A 20,677-nucleotide genomic window follows, 5' to 3' on the forward strand; every position below is an offset into this window, starting at 1 on the left:
TTATTTTAGATCAAGTCCTTAACCATTTCTTTTTGTTGATATTTTCACAGAAGCCGTAGCTGGCGCACAAGCTTCTGGCGGCACTTCTGGCGCCGGTGCCAGCACCGTTGGCTCTGCTCCTGCTCCTGCAAGCGATGAATCTCCCCTCATCGGCATTACTAAGGAGCAGGAGGCCGTTTTGCGCGCCGACTTGGCGGCGTCGAGACCTCCCTCACCTCCTCCTGCGCACAGCCCTCCCTGCGAGACCGATTTTGATTCTAGGTCTCAGGAGAAGAGGCCTATTTCAGAGGAGGGTGAGGAGTTTGAAGTTGAAGACTCCGCAGGCGCCCGCGCCAGCCCTGCAGCGCCACGAGGTTTCGCGGCGGAGCCTTCTCGTGGGGCTGGCGCTGACTTTTCTGCTTCATCCCCGCAGGTATAGGTTAATTTTTGTTCCGCTGCGCGGACTTCCATCTTAGTGTTTTGATAACTTAGATAATTACTTTGCTTTTGAAGGAATCCGATCACATTTACCGCCCGAGATGGAATATAACTGAAGACAGCACCTTTCAGTCCATGGGTGTGTGTGCGGAATTCTGGGCTCATGCTGTGCCTCCAACTGAAAGGAGGTTCCAGGAGGACCGCGCTCGCGACGACCTGCTCAACGACCATATGTTTGCTGGGTCGGCCTTCTTTGCTGCCTCCCAAGAGCTTCGCTCTGATTACGTAAAAGTACGTGATGCTCTTGCGGAAGCCAAGCAAGAGGCTAAGGTGTCTGCTTGGCATCTTTCTGATGCTCGCGAGAGAGCTGAGAAGCTCCAAGCCGAGTTCAGTGAGAACAGAGCCAGCGCCAACAGCGCCTTCGTGAAGCGCGGTCATGAGCTTCAGGCTGCGCGGGAGAAGCTGCAGGCGGCGGAGGCGGACGCGGCCAAATACTCGCGCCGAGCGCGCGAGTTGGAGCTTGAGGCGGAGGCGCGTGACCAAGCTCTTGTCCAGTTCATAACTGAAAAATCAGCACTGGAGAGTGAGGTTGCGCGCCTGAAGAGGGAGCTGGTAGCCGCGCAGGCCGACAAAGATGAAGCCCTGGCGACGGCAGCGTCTAGCCAGGAAGCACTTGATGCTGCGCGGGTGGAAAAAGAAGAAATCCTGGCGGCAGCAGCGTCCGACAAAGAGGAGCTAATAAAGACTAAGGAAACTGTTGAGTTATTAAACTCTCAGGTTCCTGCCCTCGAGACGTCTGTTGCTGGCCTCGCGCAGGATCGCCAATGGCTGATCTCACAGGGCATGACTCGTTGCGCTTACGCGATGAAATACTCAAACGAGTTTCAGGCCCTGGTGATGGATTGCAATGCTGCCGCACGCTTGGTGGGCCGAGCTGAAGGGTTCACGGATGGTTACGAATATGGCATGTTGAAGAAGAACCCATCCGAGTACCCTTATCAGAGCGACGCTGCCTGCGCGGAAATGGCCGCGATGGGGGAGAAGTATATGAATACTCCCATTCCCATCCTTGCGCAGGTATTTTAACCTTAATGAGATTGCCTTGACTTATTTTCCAAGTCCTTTTATACTCATATTTTTGCTTATGATTTGCAGATATCCGCGCTTGCTGACCAGCCCGATCTCGTCGCGCTAAAGAAATTACTTGACGAGTGCGAAGGGGCTGGTGGCGGCGATGATGGCGCGGCGAATGCTGGCGTTGCTAGCGGCTCTGGCGTGGCCAAAGGATCCGCTCCTGACACTGTTGTGCTGGAAGACTCCATACAAGATGAAGAACTTGACTATGGTCAGTTTGGAGATGAAGAGGAGCAGGCTGCGCCAGATGCCGAGGGCGATGATGAGGATGATGAAGAGGCTGATGTCAACGTGGAGACTTGAGAAGCCCTTCATGTTTTTATTTTTATTTGTAATTTGTATCTCATCTTGTAAACTTGTAAATTTCAATTATTTTGAATGAAATTCTGTTTTTCCCTTCCTCGCATCTTGCGCATTCCCCATTCATCTCTTTATATCGCATGTGTGCTTGTTGAATATAAGATATGCTTGCACGTTGGAATAAGAACAAGGTTGTAAGGAATTTATTATACTTAATCCTTGTCATATTGTAAGTGATATTTCCATATCTTGATTATGTTGACACGCGCCTTGGCGTTCTCATTATTCCTCTTTTGCGCGATGTTGTCGCGCATGGAATTATGAATTTTTTAGCCTTTACGTGTCAATATGTGTTACTCAGATATCCATTACATTTTCATGCGCGACCTCGACCTGAGACCTTAACAACTATGTTTTGGCATTTGCTTTGCCTTAGTTGTGTTTAGGTAGTTTTATGGTCAGGGTGCGCAGTATGTAGGATGGATGTTGTGAGTGATTTGAGCTAAGGCTCTCATTATTGGGCTAAGGCCCTGACGTTTTAGAGTTAAGACTCGTTAACGCGTTTGAGCTTGAAGCTCGCGCATGTATGTTTTACTTCGTTTTATTTCGTTTTGATGTCAATACAATGTTGTCATATTGCTCAAAACTAATAAAGGGAAGTGTGAAACATGTATGCAAAAGGTAATAGAATTGGGCTAAAGCCCTGACGTTTTAGAGTTAAGACTCGTTAACGCGTTTGAGCTTGAAGCTCGCGCATGTATGTTTTACTTCGTTTTATTTCATTTTGATGTCAATACAATGTTGTCATATTGCTCAAAACTAATAAAGGGAAGTGTGAAACATGTATGCAAAAGGTAATAGAATCCACATTAAGAGAAGATAGCGCGTATCATTATTCATAATGGCTTAAAAAGCCTTGATTACAAACTTGATATTTTTTACATGAAACATTTTCTAAGCTGTGCCGCGTTCCATGCGCGCGGGATCTTCTTTCCATTCAAATCTTTTAAAGCATATGCGCCCTTCCCCAATTCTTCTGAGATTTGATACGGTCCCTCCCAATTGGGTGACATTTTTCCTGGGGGTATCGCCCGGCTAGCTTCATTGTTTCGAAGGACAAAATCATTTTTCTTGAAGTGGCATTCTTTCACACGCTGGTTGTAATATTTTTCCAGTTTTTTCTTGTACTTGGCTTCACTGATGATAGCCGCCTCTCTGCGCCCTTCAAGTAAGTTGAGATCCAACCTTCTTTCGCGCTCGTTATCAATCTTGCTCATCATGAGCACTCTATGGGATGGGCACCCGATTTCCGCTGGAATCATTGCCTCTGTTCCATAGGTTAGGCTGAACGGGGATTCGCCATTGCTGGTTTTGCTTAATGTCCTGTGTGCCCACAGGACATTAGGTAGCTCTTCGACCCAAGAATGGGATTCTCCCTCCAACCTTTTCTTCAGCCCATTTAACAAGCTTTGGTTCGCGCGTTCCACTTGTCCATTCCCCTGAGGGTGATAAACTGAAGTGAAAATTTGGCTGATGCGCAATTCCCTGAGCCAGCTGGATATCTTCTTGTCAGTGAATTGCTTGCCATTATCGCTCACAATTTCCATGGGCAAGCCAAAACGGCATATGATGTGGCTCCAGATAAACTGTTTCATCGCTTCAGCTGTGATTTTTGCTAGTGGCTTGGCTTCAACCCATTTTGTGAAATAGTCTACTGCCACTACCAAAAATTTTACTCGCCCAGGCGCTTGCGGTAGGGGACCCACAATGTCGATTGCCCATTTGTGGAAAGGCCATGCAGAGGTCACTGGAATCAAGTTGTTCTTTGGCCGCATGGTGTTTGGCGCATAGCTCTGACATTTGGATCTCTTTTAAAGCATCCAAGTACATGCCTGGCCAATAGTAGCCTGCGCTCATTGCCTTGGCAACTACCATGCGCGGGCCAGCATGAATTCCACAGATTCCTTCGTGTATCTCTCTGATCACATAGCTTGCTTCCCCAGCATCTAGGCATTTCATGAGCGGCCCAAGATAAGAGCGTCGATATAATGTACCATCAAGCAGTTCATAGTTCTGCGCCTTGTGTCTTATCTTCCTCGCTTGTGCGCGATCATCTGGTACCTTTCCCTCCTTCAAGAATTCCATTATTGGAGTTATCCATGATGAAGGGGTTGTATGAGTTACCAGGACAGACTTCGCTACCACCGACGGGTTGCTCATTACTTCTACCCTGACATCTTTGCCAAAGTGATCAAAACTGGTTGATGCCATCTTACTCAGCGCGTCTGCAGATTTGTTTTCACTGCGCGGAATATGAATAATTCTGAAGCAGTCAAATTGCTCGATGAGCTTTTTCGCCTGCTCTAGATATAGAGGCATGGTGTTCTCCTTGGCATCATAAAGGCCATTGACCTGTGCTGCTACCAAGTATGAATCAACATGGGCCTCTATCTTTTTAACCCCGAATTTGTGCGCGATGCGCAGGCCAGCCAGCAGGGCTTCATACTCAGCCTCATTGTTGGTGCTTTTGAAGTCCAACCTGATGGCGTAAGTATATTCATGATTCTTTGGATCCACCAGTTTTAGGCCTGCGCCGGACCCTTCGTTGTTTGAAGCTCCGTCAGTGAACAATCTCCAAACACTTTCTTCATCGCTGGCTCGCGGAGGGTCTACCTCGCGCTGAGCCTCTTCTATTTTTCCTTCGGGGACCTCGGCAATGAAATCAGCCAAGATTTGTCCCTTTATTGCTGGACGGGGCTTATAGGCGATCGTGTGCTCACCTAATTCCAGCGCCCACTTTGTCAGCCTTCCTTAAAGCGCGGGACGCTGCAAGACTTGCTGGATGTTGTAACCAGTCAGAACTTCAATGGGATGACCATTGAAATATCTATGAAGCTTGCGCGACGCGTGTGTTAGTGATAAAACTAACTTCTCCATGATGGAGTAGCGCGTCTCAGGATCTGTCAGCACCCGACTCACATAGTATATTGGCGTTTGGATTCCCTTGCGATCCACCAATAATACTGCGCCGATGGCGCGCTCTCCTGCTGATAGGTATAATGTCAAAGTTTCACCAGGAAGTGGAGCTGTGAGCGCGGGCAGATTTATCAAACATTCTTTAATCTCACTGAAAGCTTGCTCGGCCTCAGGAGTCCATTTGAACTGACTTTTCTTTAAGCTGTTTCTCAATGTATTGACAAATGGGGTAGATTTGGTTGCATGGTTCGCTAGGAACCTGTTGATTGATACCAATCTACCATTCAGCTTCTGAACTTCTTTCATGGTGGATGGCGAGGGCATGTCAAGGATGGCCTCCACCTTCTCAGGGTTCACCTTGAAACCATCCTTGGTGACCATTACACCTAGAAATTTTCCCTCTAGTACGCCGAAAGTACATTTGCTCGGATTGAGCTTCATGTTAACTTCCTTTAGGCGCCCAAGGGTTTCTTCGATGTCTTTGAGCATTTGCTTTTCCTCCCTGCTCTTGATCACCAGATCATCCACATAGACTTCTAGGTTTCTCCCGATTTGCTCGCTGAAAACGGCATCCATAAGTCTTTGGTAGGTGGCGCCCGCATTCTTCAAACCAAAGGGCATTTTTGTGTAACAAAAAACACCCTTGTCGGTTCTGAAGGCGGTCTTGTCCTCATCTTGTGGTGCCATTTGAATCTGGTGATAGCCTTTGTAGGCATCCAGGAAACATTTTAGCTTGAATGGCGCCACGGAGTCCACCTTTGCGTCAATGTTTGGGAGGGGGTAACAGTCCTTTGGGCACGCTTTGTTGAGGTCCTTGAAGTCAATGCACATCCTCCACGACCCGTTACTTTTCTTTACCATCACAGGATTGGCTACCCATGTCTGGTATCGTATCGGGCGGATGATGTTTGCGCGCAATAGATCCTCAACCTGCTCATTCATGGCCCTCGCCTTTTCATCCCCCATGACTCTCTTCTTTTGAGCAATTGGCTCTACAGACTTGAAGGTGTTGAGTGAATGTTGTGCCAGGTCTCGCGGAACCCCAGTCATATCAGAGTGTTGCCACGCGAAGACCGACATATATGCTGTGAGCAATCTTTTCATTCTCACCCTCGTGTCGTCCGATATCGTAGCGCCAATTGTGATTTTCTGCTCCGGGAATTTTGGGTTGAGAATCCATTCCTCTGGCGCGTTGTCTGCCATTGGAAGTTTCATTCTCCCCTCCCGCGGAGTACTTGTCACTGCGCACAAATGATCTCGGTATACAAAAGTTACACCTGTTGGTGTTGGGAACCCCAATGCGCCGTGCGCTGGCGACGGTATGGCGTTGAATTGGGCAATCGTTTCCCTACCCAAGATCATATTGTGGCATGAAGTGGTGGGCAGGACCAAGAAGTTGACAACTTCGGCTCGCTTATGTTTTTCATCCCCCATGGTTAGTTCAAATTGTATTTGACCTAGGGGATGAATGATTTCATTTGAAACACCAGAGATTGGTGCATTCACAATTTCAAGCCTTGCTTGGTCTGCCGGATCCAGTTTCCTGAAACATTGCTCATACATGATGTCTGACTCGCTGCCAGTGTCCACCAGGACCTTTGACACTTCGTAATGAGCAATGTGTGTAGTGATGACCAGAGGACTACTAATTGAAGGGCCTCCCCTGATTCTTGGGAAGATTACTTGTTGCTCGCGCCAATCTCCTTGGATTTGCGCGCTTCTTTTTCTTGATGTTTGCCCTTGCCTTCCTCCCTCAGCTACACAGATTCTTTTGTACTTTTTGCTGGCTGAGGCTTCTGATTGTTCATTGTCTGGTCTTGAGTTTTTCACCAGGTGAGCCAGCTTGCCTGATTTCACGTCCTTTTCAATTGCATCCTTCAAGTGGTGGCATGCATCAGTGTTGTGTCCTGTGGATTTGTGAAATTCACAGTACTTGCCACTGTCTGATGGTCCCTTGTAGTGTAGTGGCTTGGGGCTTTTGAATTGGACATTCTCCGTGCTTAACACCTGTGAAGGCGTTTTAGTGAGGGGAGTCCATATTCTTGGCAGAGGTCTGCTAGGATCTCTGCCGCCCTCCCTCTTGTCACCCTCCCCGCGATTACGAACATCTTTTTGGGGCTGGGGTGAGCTTGGTTGCGCCTTCTTTTCTGCGAAAGAAAAACTGGTTGGTTGCAACCTGGACCATACAGAGTTCTGTTTGCCCCTTTTTTCTTTGCTGCGCGGTGACTCAGCTTGATGCGCTCTTTCTCTTGCCCTATCCTGGGCAATTTATTTTTCATTTCTCGCGAAAACTCGCGATGCTTCCATTAACTTGGCCCACGTGGTGGGCATGCCATCTCTGCTTACGAGAGCTCGGCGGAGTTGATCACTGCGCGCGCCTTGTATAAAGGCCACGCGCAATAGTTGCTCAGTGATACCTCCGATTGCCAGAGACTCCTGATTGAAATGTGTTATGTAGTCTTCAATCGTTTCATCATTCCTGCGCACGCAGTGCATGATGTCATCAGGGTCGCGCGTGTGTCTGCGCTGCTGTACGAAGTGGGCTTGGAACTTTTCTAATAGTTCCTCGAACCCATCAATTTGCCCAGTCGGCAAGCTCTCGAACCAGACACGCGCCGCGCCCGTGAGGCAGCGAGCAAACATGTGACACCATGTTGGCATCGTCCAGCTCTCTAGGTTTCCCGTGTTGTAAAAACCTTGCAAGAAATCATCTGGATCTGTTGTGCCGTCATATTTGCCCAAACCACTTGGCATCTTGGTTTTGTGCTGGATGGGAGCCTTCGCGATGCGCTCAGTGAACTTTGAATGTTTCACCAAGATGGCTGGTCTGTACGGTGTGGTTACGTCCACTTGCCCTCTAACTGGTGGGCTGTACGGTATGTGCAGATCTTGATCGGCTCTGGCTCCAGGCGCCATGTTCACAGGCGCGCGGAGCTGTGAGCCTCCTGCATGAGTATCTCGCGTCTTCCTCATGCTGTGCACTTCTTCATCACTGAACTCAGTGTGTGCAGTGTGAACAGAATGTCCTTCTTCCGGCGCGCGCGGCCTTTTTGATCCATGAACAGTTTGCTTATCAAACGCTTGCCTTTGTGTTACGTCGGCTAGCTTTTTCTGTTTGACCATCTCATTGTACTTGTCCATTAGACGCCGCTGCTCGTTTATGAGCCATTCTTTAGGATCATTTGTTTCATCTTCTGGACCCATAGGTCCTTTTTGTTTCGCGCCGGCAAGATTTTGTAACGTAAGATCGTCTGGAGGAGTTTCAATCTGGCCGTGAGGAGTTGTGATGAAAGGACGGTTACTGGTGGCGCGCGTAGAATCACGCGGCGCCCTCAGAAACTGTTGTCCCTCATTAACATCCGCACGTTCAATATCCTCCAGAACTTGATCAACGTTATGAACGCCAGAAACCATGGTGAAAATTGGTTTTTTATATATAGATCTGATGAGATCTGATTGCCGTTGTCCCACGGATGGCGCCAATGAAGAAACGTGGATCGACTCACTGGTAGACGATCTACTTTCCTCGGGTATGATTATACTATTTCACCGATGGTTTCTCTTGGATCTGTGTTCTTCCACCTACAAAATGAACAGCACCGTTAACTTACCCCTCAGAAAGGGACAGAGGGGTCCTCTTTGGGGTAACCCTCCGGTGTGAGAATAAGTATTTGTGGAGAAGATAATAATATATCAGAGTAAGGAAATCTGGAGAGTATTGCTTAATAGCTGAATACTTTGTGTGATTGTGTTACTGGCTGTAACTGTCTGTGAGTGAATGTAATTGAGTATGATTGAATGTGAATGAATGTGAATGAATGTGAATGAATATGATTGAATGTGATATGATGATCCTTCCTTGTGGAGTTGATGCTGTATTTATAGTGCTAGGGTTTCCACTGATTGGGCTCAGCCTTGTTGGCCTCCTCCAATTGCTCTGCGCCACGTGTCCTCTGGGACACCTGGTGCTTTCTCATTGGTTGTAATCACGTGGTAGCACATGTGTCATGCTGAGTTGTCCACCTTTCATTTGGCAGCTGTCAACATCAGCATATTCTTATTCCTTAAAAAGATACCTTCTGGAAGGTTGTCTGACATGCACAATCAGGGTTGCCCTAATCCTGATTTGGATAAGGATGAGGTTGATTATGTGCATGTGTGATACGCGCCTATCCTGAGGATGCGCGAGGTCTTCTCTTTATTCTCACGCGCAGATGTTTCATGCGCAGATGTGATATGCGCCGCGCGCTGATGCGCCGCGCGCATATGTGATGCCTGGGCATATGATGCCTGAGCATATGTGGTGCCTGGGCATATGATGCCTGAGCATGTGTGGTGCCTGGGCATATGATGCCTGAGCATGTGTGGTATGCGCCATGCGCATAGGTTTTGGCTTAGTGCCTTCATAATGTCTTGATTTCAAGCTTCTTGTCTTTATCTTGTGGGTTAACCCGCCTCGTTCGTTGTTGAGGCGGGTACATACCTCTTCAATTACAATATTGGATCGATTACAAATGTGATCGATCGCACTTAGGAGACTCGAATACAATCCAGATCGATTACAAGGGAGAAATACCCTATACTCGCATACAAGGGAAGAATGATTGCCAAGAACCTGTCCTTATAATCAGCTGATTAATCATCATCGATTACTTTGTAATCAATGTTTGGGAGAGAACTCGTTTACTGAGAACGGCTGTTAGAACAAAAAAAATGAAGAAGAAGACTGACCTGATGGTTGATTAAGATAAGGGTGGGTTGGGTTTGAATAAGACAAGGATGAATTGGGCTTTTATTACTACTCAGTCCAAACATTAGCCCCAAGCCCAATTACAAACCCAAATTCTATAACACTCCCTACACTCGATCCCTAATAGTTCGATTACTTTATGAAGTGACTTGATTACTTGGTAATCGATCTCGTTGAGAACCCTGAGTACGTATATGTATAAGAAATACTCGCTTAAACCCACACCTATGATTACACTTGGAGGTCCACAAGTATGGGATAACCCGTGTGTCCTATATGTACACACATACGTTAAATGTGAACAAACTTGTAAACACATGACGGGGAATTGATAAAGAAAAGAATGAAATAGAAAATAAAAATATTAAATAATTAAAAGACTAATACCATAAAAGTATATAAATAAAATAATCTAAGTAAATGTAATCTAGACGAACCATTAGATTACACTAGGCTTAGCCATTTTGGCTGAAGATCATATAGGACGACTTTTAATACGTGTGATTTATAAACAGTTAGCAGGGCACAATTAAAGAAGGGAATTTCGATAAACGGAAAAACAAACAGGATCCAGGTGAGTTTCTAGCCCCATTTCCTTGTTATGTTTTCGGGGCTGTGTGCATATTCGATGTGACAGTTAATACACTTACCTTAAATGGTAAGTGTATGCCATGTATGATATATGTGATAGATACGATTGATTTCTTGTCGGTACGTGAACGATCTTCGGATATTGCACGTATTGCCAAGGAAAGAGATTAGTTCCGTACATGGATATTAAATAATAGTTTATATATACTGTTCCTTCTGTGGATAATATATGGAGTTCCAATGATGGATAATGTATAATGTTCCTTCTATGGATAGCATAGTGTTCCTTTTATTGATAGTATAATGTTCCTTCTATGGAGAGTATAGTGTTCCTTCTATGGACAGTATAGTGTTCATTTTATGGATAGTATAGTGTTCCTTCTATGGAAAGTATATAGGGTGTTCCTTCTATGGATAATATATATATATATATATATATATATATATATAGTGTGTTCCTTCTATGGATAATATATGTGTAGAGTGTTCCCTCTATGAAGAATATATAGTATGGGCAATAGTAATAGTTCTTTTAATAGATATTGCGTGACGTTCCTCTTATAGATATCTATACGAAGATAAAGTATTAATACGTGTCTTCGGATACGTTAAGAAATATATGAGAATAAATTGTATGTTGCCTGATTAACTAGAACTCACTCAGCGTGGCTGAATTTTAGTATGCACACAGGTGAGTAGAATGAAGTAGCTCATTTGAGGGGAACACGTGGCATTGAATTAGAGGCTGGCATCGGAAGACTCGAGGCGTTTATCAGTTTATGTTTAATGTGTTGTTTATCTTAAAAGACAAAGATGTTTGTTTAAGACAAGTTATGTAATGTTTTATGAAAGTTTTTATATTCCGCGAATGTTTTTAATTAACTCTGATTTCTAAGAACTGTGTTTATGAGTAAATCCGACGTTAAAGTGAGGCACCGGGAACGGGGCCTTACAAAAAACTTCCTCAAAGTCAATCCCTTCTTCTTGTAGGCATCCCAAAGCTACAAGTCTAGCTTTGTTCTTAATCACAATACCCCTTTCATCCCTTTTGTTTCTGAACACCCATTTTGTTGCAATTGCATATCTGTTTCTAGGCCTGTCTACTAGTTCCCAAACTTGTAGATCTCTAAATTCAGCCAACTCCTCTTGCATTGCTTCTACCCAACGGTTGTCTCTTAAGGCTTGAACAATGTTCTTGGGTTCTATTTGGGATAGAAAGCAGGAGTACAAACATATGTTTGCAGATTCAGAATGACTTCTTATAACTCTTTCATATATATTTCCAATGATATGTTGAGAAGGATAATTCTTTTCAACATAAGGGGTTTGAATTATCATATCAGTAGACACATAGGTGTCAAGATTTGATTCATTGAATTCTGGTTCTTCAATGCTCAAATTAGCTTCAGGAAACAGATGTTTCCTGATTGTTCTGTTCTGAAGTAGATGCACCATTGTTTCCTAACCTTAATCTTTCAAACAAATCTTGAAATCTTGCACCTGTAGCAGTTGCTTCTTCTTCAGTTTGGTTGCTTGGATCCTCCTTATTTTGAAGTTGATCATCTTGCACTTCTTGATTGTCTTGTTTATCATATGCTTGATCTTATTCTGTACTTTCACGGTTCTCTTGATTGTCTTCTTGAACTTAATCAACATCTGTACTTGAGGAATCCTTTATGAATGCATGTTCTCTTTCTTTACTTGCAACCCTTTACCACAACTTCTCCAAATCCAATGCTTTCTGTTTTGACTCTTCAATTACACTGGTTTTGTGGAATGATTCATCAAAATCTTCAGTATAGATTTTGAAAAACTTGATCAATTTTTCTAAGTCAAAGAGCCATGCTGCTCCATCAACTGTGTTAAATTGATTTTCATTGAAGACTACATCTGAGGACTCAATTACCACTAAATGATCTTTCACATAGACTCTATAGACCTTTGAGTTTGTAGAGTAGCCAACAAAGAAACAGTCTAAGGATTTTGCTTGAAACTTGTTCAAGTAATCCTTGGTATTCAAAAGAGAACATTTGCATCCAAAAGGCTTGAAAAACTTGATGTAGGGTTTTTTATTAAAGAAAATTTCATAAGGAGTCTTGTTGTGACTTCAGTTGATTAGCACCCTGTTCTGAAGATAGCAAGTTGTGTTGATAGCTTCTGCCCAAAAAGTGACAGGTACATTAGCATCAGCTAGCATGGTTCTTGTTGCTTCAATGAGTGTTCAGTTTCTTCTCTCAGCAACACCATTCTGCTCAGGAGTTCTAGGAGCTGAAAATTGCTGAAGTATACCCTTGTTGTTGTAGAATTCTTCAATCACTCCATTTTTGAACTCGGTACCATTGTCACTTCTCATCACTTTAACCCTTTTATCCACTTTATTTTCAATCCTTTTAACACAGTTCATAATTAACTTAGCAGCGTCATCCTTTGTACTTAGGAAATAAACCCATGTATATCTTGAGAAATCATCAATGATCACAAGACAATATCTTTTCTTTCCAATGCTTGGCACACTCACAGGACCAAAGAGATCTATGTGAAGCAATTCAAGCACTTGATCAGTTGAGTTGATGAGTTTAGTCTTATGAGAAGACTTGTGTTGCTTTCCTTTCTAACATGAGATAAAATTGTCATCCAATTTGAACTCTCTAGTAGTTAGTCCAATGACATGTCCACCTTTGACTAACTTGTTCATGTTCTTCAGATTGACATGACACAATTTTCTATGCCACAATTTTGATTCATTTTTAGTGGCTTTAGAAACAAAACATGTGCCACCACTTGAAACAACATCCTTCATGTTAAGTTCATATAAATTGCTGTTTCTTGGGGCCATCATCATGATCATCTCAGGTGGAATAATATATTTAGGTCTTAAGATGAAACAGTGAGAATCATCAAAACAACTTTATAACCCTTATCACACATCTGAGATATGATCAAAAGATTATATTGAAGTCCTTCAACATAGAAAACATTGTCAAAAGTGACTTTACCATTTGTCAAGATACCCTTTCCAACAATTTTCCTCCATTCTCATCACTGCCAAATGCCACTGGACCCTCAAACTTCTCTTCATAGTTGACAAGTGATCTCTTGTCACAAGTCATGTGCCTAGAACATCCACTATCCATATACCATACTTCATTTATATGAGTGGTGTTCCTGCATAAACAAAGAGAAAGTTATTAGTTAGATGATGAATTGCAAGCTGTAACAACATGCAAATCACCAAGTTCAATATTAGTAGCAGCATTGGGTGTGAGTTTTATGGGTTCAGGATCTTCATGGGTAACTTCAATGTTGTCTGAGTTGTCAGTTTCATATCCACACTCCCTTGGAGTTTTCACAAATGAAGTTGTGCTATGACAATCAGTCACTTCACTGTTACACTCTTGGACAACATAATTTTTCTTGTTTGAGTAGTCTCTCACATCCATATTCATATTCTCCTTAACTTCAACTTTAGGTTTCCAAAGAAATCCTAGAGGTTCATAACCATGTTTTATCATAAACTTTTCATCACCAGTTAGTTCAGTTGGTTTCTTTCTAGGAAAGACACCATTGTTTCTTTTCTTTGCACTACTTGGTGATTCTTGAGAGTCATCAGACTTAACTGATTTAGTGTCTTATTTTGGGATAATTCTCAATTGTTGAATGTTCTTTTTGACATCTGATTCAGATTTCTTGGGAAGATAGTTGCTTAAAATCTGATCAGGTACATTCCTTTTTTATTTCTTTTCATTACTCACAACTTTCTTACCAGTGTTATGAGATTTCTGATCAGACTTGATCTCCATTCCTTTTTCAAACTCCTTTCCTCTTCCCAAGTATTTATCACACTTTTCTTTGAAAAGCTCAAAGTTTTGTCCAAACCTTGTCTCACTGGGAACATAGAAAGGTTTGAAATTAAATCTATCATTGCAAGAATCAGTGTGGTGACCATATGTAAGGCCCCGTTACCGGTAGCCCTACTTTGGTGTTGGATTTACTCATAAACACAGTTTTACAAATCAGAGTTAATTAAAACTTTCGAGGAATAATAATAATAATAGTCAACCATTCATTACAAACATTCTTAACTTGTCTTTAAAACATAAAATACATGATAATATCAAAACATCACGACAAATATTTAGATGCCAGCCTCTTCGATCTTGCCATGTGTCTGCTCAAACCATTTGTCTCAACCTGTTAACCTGCGTACATACTAAAAGTCAGCTACGCTGAGTGAGTTCTAGTTAATCATATAACTTACTTTGCATACACATATACGTGCCCGAAGGTACGCATTACATACTTAACCTGTCCATCATTCTTTCATATACATTCATAACTAACCTTACGTTATAAAGAGCATTCGCCCTAAATACCTCGGATATTATTAGGGTCCGGTACCCTCCATCCTCGGATATTATTAGGGTCCGGTCACCCTCCATCCTCGGATATTATTAGGGTCTGGTACCCTTCATTCTCGGATATTATTAGGTTCCGGTCACCCTTCATCCTCGGATATTATTAGGGTCCGGTACCCTTCATTCCATACCTCCAAAGCGTACTTTTCTATATACATAATCGTAAGTTTCGCACGTACATACATCATTCATTCTTCATCTTACAACATACATATAACATCAAACCATTACCTGACAGTACATGCAATATCCGAAGATCGTTCATGTACCGACAAGAAATCATTCATACATTTCACACAATACATATATGGCATACACTTATCACTTAGGATAAGTGTATTAACTAATCACATCGAGTATGCACACAGCCCCGAAAACATAACAAGGAATGGGGCTAGAAACTCACCTGAATGCGGTTACGTTCACCGTTTATGGTTATTCCTCTCTTGAGCTGTGCACGACTAACTGTATAACAATTACACTTATCCATTAACTATTACTACTCATATCGTATTTCTAGTCTTAATTATTACCCTCAATCAACGGGGGTCCAGGGGCAGCGCCCCTGGCAGCAGGGTCTAAGGGCGGCAGCCCCTAGCAGGGTCCAAGGGGCAGAGCCCCTGGCTGGGGTCGAGCTGGCATTTTGAATCATTATTAAATTTGCTAACTTAAAAGTTAGAGGAATTCTTTGTAATTAATTCATTCTTTTCTAAGTCCAGGGACCATTCTGCCATTTCATTAAACTTCTAGTTCGTCCCAGCCCTTTAACGAATGGGGTTCATAACGAATGAACCCATTCGTTACTTTATAACGAATCAGACCTTATTCGTTTGGTCTGGTTAAGGAACTGAACCTTATGACGAATTGAACTCTTATAACGAACCAGTCCTCATAACGAATTAGACCTTTCAACGAACTGGTCATCATAACGAATTGGAATCTTTATAACGAGCTGACATTATAACGAACCGCTTAGCGAATGAGACTTAGTTCGTTATTCCTCCCTTAACGAATCAACACACGAATTACTTGCTAATTCGTTACGCCGGCTAACGAACTAGGGTTAGGTCAGAATGTCAGGGAACATTCCCTGACATCCTTACCTCGTACACTTTTCCGGCGCCGCCTTTCCGGCGCCGTCGCCGGAAAAACACAGGTTCGCCGGAAAAAACGAGTTTTGACTCGTTTTTTCAGTGTTTTTCACCCCGTTCGATCCAGATCTGAGCTAGGGTGATCCCTAAACTCATCTTAGGTTCGGTTTTACCCGATTCCATCCAGATCTCGTGGCTTAAACGTTTTAACGGTGTCAGCTCGTCATTTCGTGACCATATCTTACGGGTTTGGGTTTATACAATATCATACTATCATTACCTCGGGTCGGTGTTCGGTTTCCTTGGTGATTTCGGCTAGAGAGAAGTTAGAGAGAGAGCTTAAGTGTGTGTTTTGGATGGTGTATGGAATATGTGTAAATGAGGAATTAAGTGGTGATTATGGTTTATATATTTATGGGTCATGGGCTTAAGCCCACGGTCTTTCTTTCTTTCCTTTTAATCCAAGTCCATAACTCTTATCCATTTAATCCAACACAAGCCCGACTCATAATAACTCATAATTTATTTATCTAATTAAACAAGAAAACGGGATGTTACACCATATTCATCACATTTCTTGCACCACACCTTTCCCTTAAATCTTTCATGATAACTTCCCTTTCTAAATCTCTCACTTGGTATAGGTGGCTTGACACCAAGTGATTTTTAAGTCTTCAGATTATCAAAGTCAATTGAAAATGGAACAAATTCTTCAATGTTAATATCTTGTCTTTAAATCTTGCTCTTAACAAAGATGATCTTTTTCATACTCATAGGCTCTTCATCTAGGCTTCCTTTATGCCTTGACTGCCTCTTTTCTTATTCTTCCATGGTTTCAACTTCCCCAATATCAAATACTTCATGGCTTGAAAATACTGGGTAAACTGGAATGAAGGTGTCACCTACACCTGTTTCAGTCACTTTCTTCTTGTTTTTATCTTTAATTCTTTGTAGCACAACCTTGCTTGGTGGCCTGACTGCATTATATTTCACTTTTGGTCTTTCACAAATACCAAACTTTACATGTTCCTTTCTCATTCTTTCATTTTGTTTCTTCATCTTAGGTGTCATTGGTGGCAACAAGGGAAGTTTGTAAATTGATTCTGGATTTTTAGGTTTTCTCTGTCTTTCAGTAGTATATATCTCTTCATCAGCAGTTTGATCACTTAAGTCACTCAAATCATCTTCATTCAGATCATCAAAATCAAAGTCATCTTCAGAGACTTGTACTTCAATCGACTTATCATCTTTAACTTCCTCCTTTACCACAAATTCTCCCTCTTCATTCACTTCAATTTTCTTGTAGAGATCAACAAATTCTTCTTTGTCTTGAAATACCTTTCTAAACTGTTGAAGATATGCATCCCTTTTCTCTTTATCAACCTTTGGCAAAAAGTTGTTATTGAATGATGGTGGAACAGTCTTATACTTATCCTTCTCATTCACTTGATTCAAGATGCCACAAATGTTTCCTGTGGAAACCAAGTTCTTTAAAAACTCATTTTCAATAATCAATTTGGTGTTCTTCACTTTCTCACAAAAAAGCATCTTCTTCAATCCATCTATCTCTGTGATGTATCTTTGCTGAGCTCTATAGCTACTTACACAATCATCTTCCAAACTTTTGATTTTCTCTTCATTGATAATGTCATTGGCCTCATACCCATTAATGATACTTTGTTTTCTGAAACACTCACCCTCAAGCTTGCCTACTTTCATGTTTAAAGCATTTAATGTTTCATGTAAATCGGGTGTAGGGTCTGAGTGTACCTGAGAAGATGATGCACCAGCTTCAATGTCAATCTTTGCCATCAGTGCTACATTAGCATTCTAGATGTCATCAGCATGATCACTCCAATCAAAATCTCCTTCTTGTTGTGCTGCAAGAGCCACATTCCCTTGATTCCTTGGTTGATTTTGATTTCCTATGTTGGCATTATTGGGATTGTTTGAAGCAGTTTAAGGGCATTGGTTTCTTTGATAGTTTTGATTTTGAGGCCCAACTTGTTGATTATTCATTTGAGGCTGTTGAAAGTTGTTGTTGAAGTTGGTATTGTTGTAATTGTTGTTTTTGTTCTGATTCTGCTAGTAATTCTGTTGGTATTGTAGCTGGTTTCTTGGCTGTTGATTTTGAAACTGATTAGCTTGAAACTTTCTAGACTGATTACATTCTCTGGAAAAATGTCCAGACTGTTGACAATTGTAACATATTGCCTTTGACTTGTCAAACCCAATCCTCTCATTTGGTCCAGAGACTAAAGATCTACCAATCCTGTTGAATAGCCTCTTGCTTCTCAGTTCATGCCACTTTAAATCCATGTCTTCAAGATCATCAGTATCTATTTGTTCCAAATCATCTTGGATGACACTTGTATGGATTAAGTTTTTGGCTACGAATGCATTATAGGATTCAGTAAACATGGAGAACAGTGCTTGTGTCTCATTCCCTTGACAATTGTTTCCCCCAGAGTAGGCCACATGTCCACTTGCCATTGAGGTAGAGTCATTATCATCTATTAATTGGACATTGAACCTTAACTAGTTTCCTTGGTGACTTGACTTACCACCAACAAATGATTTAGGTGTGTCCACACCATGTTCGGTTGGTTCCTCTATGATGGGAATTTGTTGTTGGTTCTTTGTAGACAAGTTTCCCGTAGGTGCAATAAGAGCATTGGTCACCTCCTGACAGGAGGCGTGCCCTAAAATATTCCTTTTATAGGTCTGCCCTAAAATATTCCATTTATAGGCCTGCCACCTCCTGAGAGCTATCATTCCTTATAGAAACCTAATGATTGGTACATATTCAAAACTATACTAAGTGCAAAAACAGGTCTTATGATAGTTTATCATCTACAAACCTAAAAACACAATCTTATGAGCTGAAAAAGTTTATTGATCAATAATTGGGTGAACCCCTAAATTATCATCACACCTAAATTCAGAGGAACCCTAAAGCTATAACAAATAGAACCTAAAACCTCAAAGGAGCAAAGATTCGGAGATCACTATAGGGCGTAACAAAACAGAGCTTACATCGCCATAGCCGAGGGCTTGAGCCAAACGAAAAACAACCTAGCATCAGAATGGAATACCCCAAATTCGAAACCCTAAACTCGAAAATAGAAGAAGATGATTCGAATTCAATACCTGAATCTAGAAACCATCTTGCCGATGAGAAGCAAGGGTGGATCTGCGTTGGTGGTCGGCGTGTGGAATTAAGGTTGGCTCAAGTCTTTGGCGGTGGTGGTCTGGTCGTGAAAATAGTGGAGAAGAAAGGGAGGATACATGAAAGGGAGGGTATAGTTGTCTGCTTAACCATTCAGTTATATATTAGAGCTTAACCATTCAGAGGGATATTGAATCATTAAGATGTGGTGTTTAAACAAACCAAAAGCTTTGAATCTGACCGAATCAGATCTTTACCTCTGAATGGTTCCATTCAGCCTTCAAACAAGCATGCCCTTAGTTAAGTTTAATAATACGAGTAAAGAAAGAAAAAGAAAGTATTGGGTATGATAAGATTAATATTAATATTAACTAGGTTTTAGGCCCACGCTTCACGACGGGACCATCAAACCGGAAAAAAAACATACGTAAAAACGTTAAACGACAAACGCATTGCGAGTTAACGCGAATTGATCCTGTATCAAGTTACAACATTGAAACTAAACAAAAGAAATAAACCATTCAATGCCAAAATACAACAAATTATCATATGTAAAGCCAAAATACAACAAATTATCATATGTAAAACCAAAAAACCGGAACGTTATAGTTGTGAACCGATGCAAATTTTGTTAGTATCGGCGACACAAACATAAATTCGTAAACATGAATTTGTAATAAAAAAAACATAATTTGAAGGCACAATCGTCGAAGCGTGGATATAAAAAATGTGATGACGGGAAATTTTTAAATCATGATAAAGCTTTCTATTGTTGTAAGACCAACTATAAAAAATACGAAAGTAAAGTTAAAAAAAATAGTTTAACCAACAAATAAAACATGTAAAACCGACACTTATGCAAGTTTAAAGTTTAAAATTTTTGTTTGTTATTTTTTTAGTTAGCTTAAAAAAAGTAAGTAAAGCTAAAAACCAAGTGATAGTTTTATCGATGAGAAAATTCGGTAACGAATCTGTACCAAAGTTTTGAGTTCTGGTATCGGTACCGATACCGGGATTTCCCGAAAATTTTTTATCTTCAGTACCGGTACTGAACATAATATTTCGGTGGTACCAAAAATTTGCAATTTTCAAGACCGGTCGGTACCGGTACGATACATATCTCATCCCTAATAGTGTATAGATCTCTATGTATTTTTTAAAAGTTAGAAACTTAGAATATATATAACTATAGATAACAAATCTAACTATACTATTAAAGCAATAAGCTTTAAGTCCATATACCCCCTTCCTATTGGTTGATTCTCATAGTTTCCATTTATATCAATGTCTTCTCTAATTTTCAAGTTAATAAAATAAATCAATAATATATTAAATTAAGATTCACCAATGCTATTAAATTATTATCTTTTCTCTTTCCTTTAATCTTTAATTTTTCATTTTGAATACTTAAATAATAAATAATAATGTAATAATGTAATGTTTTAATATTACATTTAGCTAAAAGTGTAAATTTAGATTAATTCAATACGAAATATTATTTAGCTATAGTTTGAATACGAAATATTTAAGTATTCAAAAATGAAAAAAGTCAAGACAATAATACAAAATATTATTTAGCTATAGTTTGAATACCAAATATTCAAAATTTCTTTCTAAAAATTTAATTATTTTTGGTTGATTTCATTCACCACCTTTGTTATTTTTTGCTTGATTTCATTCACCACCTGTGTTAATTTTATAGATAATATATAATAAATAATTTAATTAATTATTTGTTATTTCATCAATAGAAGAGATTACAGATAATATATATATATATATATATATATAGAGAGAGAGAGAGAGAGAGAGATACCGATATAAAATATTATAA

Source organism: Bidens hawaiensis, unplaced genomic scaffold, assembly GCF_021521415.1.
Source record: "Bidens hawaiensis isolate Kalapana, Puna unplaced genomic scaffold, B.hawaiensis_p1.1 tig00002323_1, whole genome shotgun sequence".
Classification (NCBI taxonomy): domain Eukaryota; kingdom Viridiplantae; phylum Streptophyta; class Magnoliopsida; order Asterales; family Asteraceae; genus Bidens; species Bidens hawaiensis.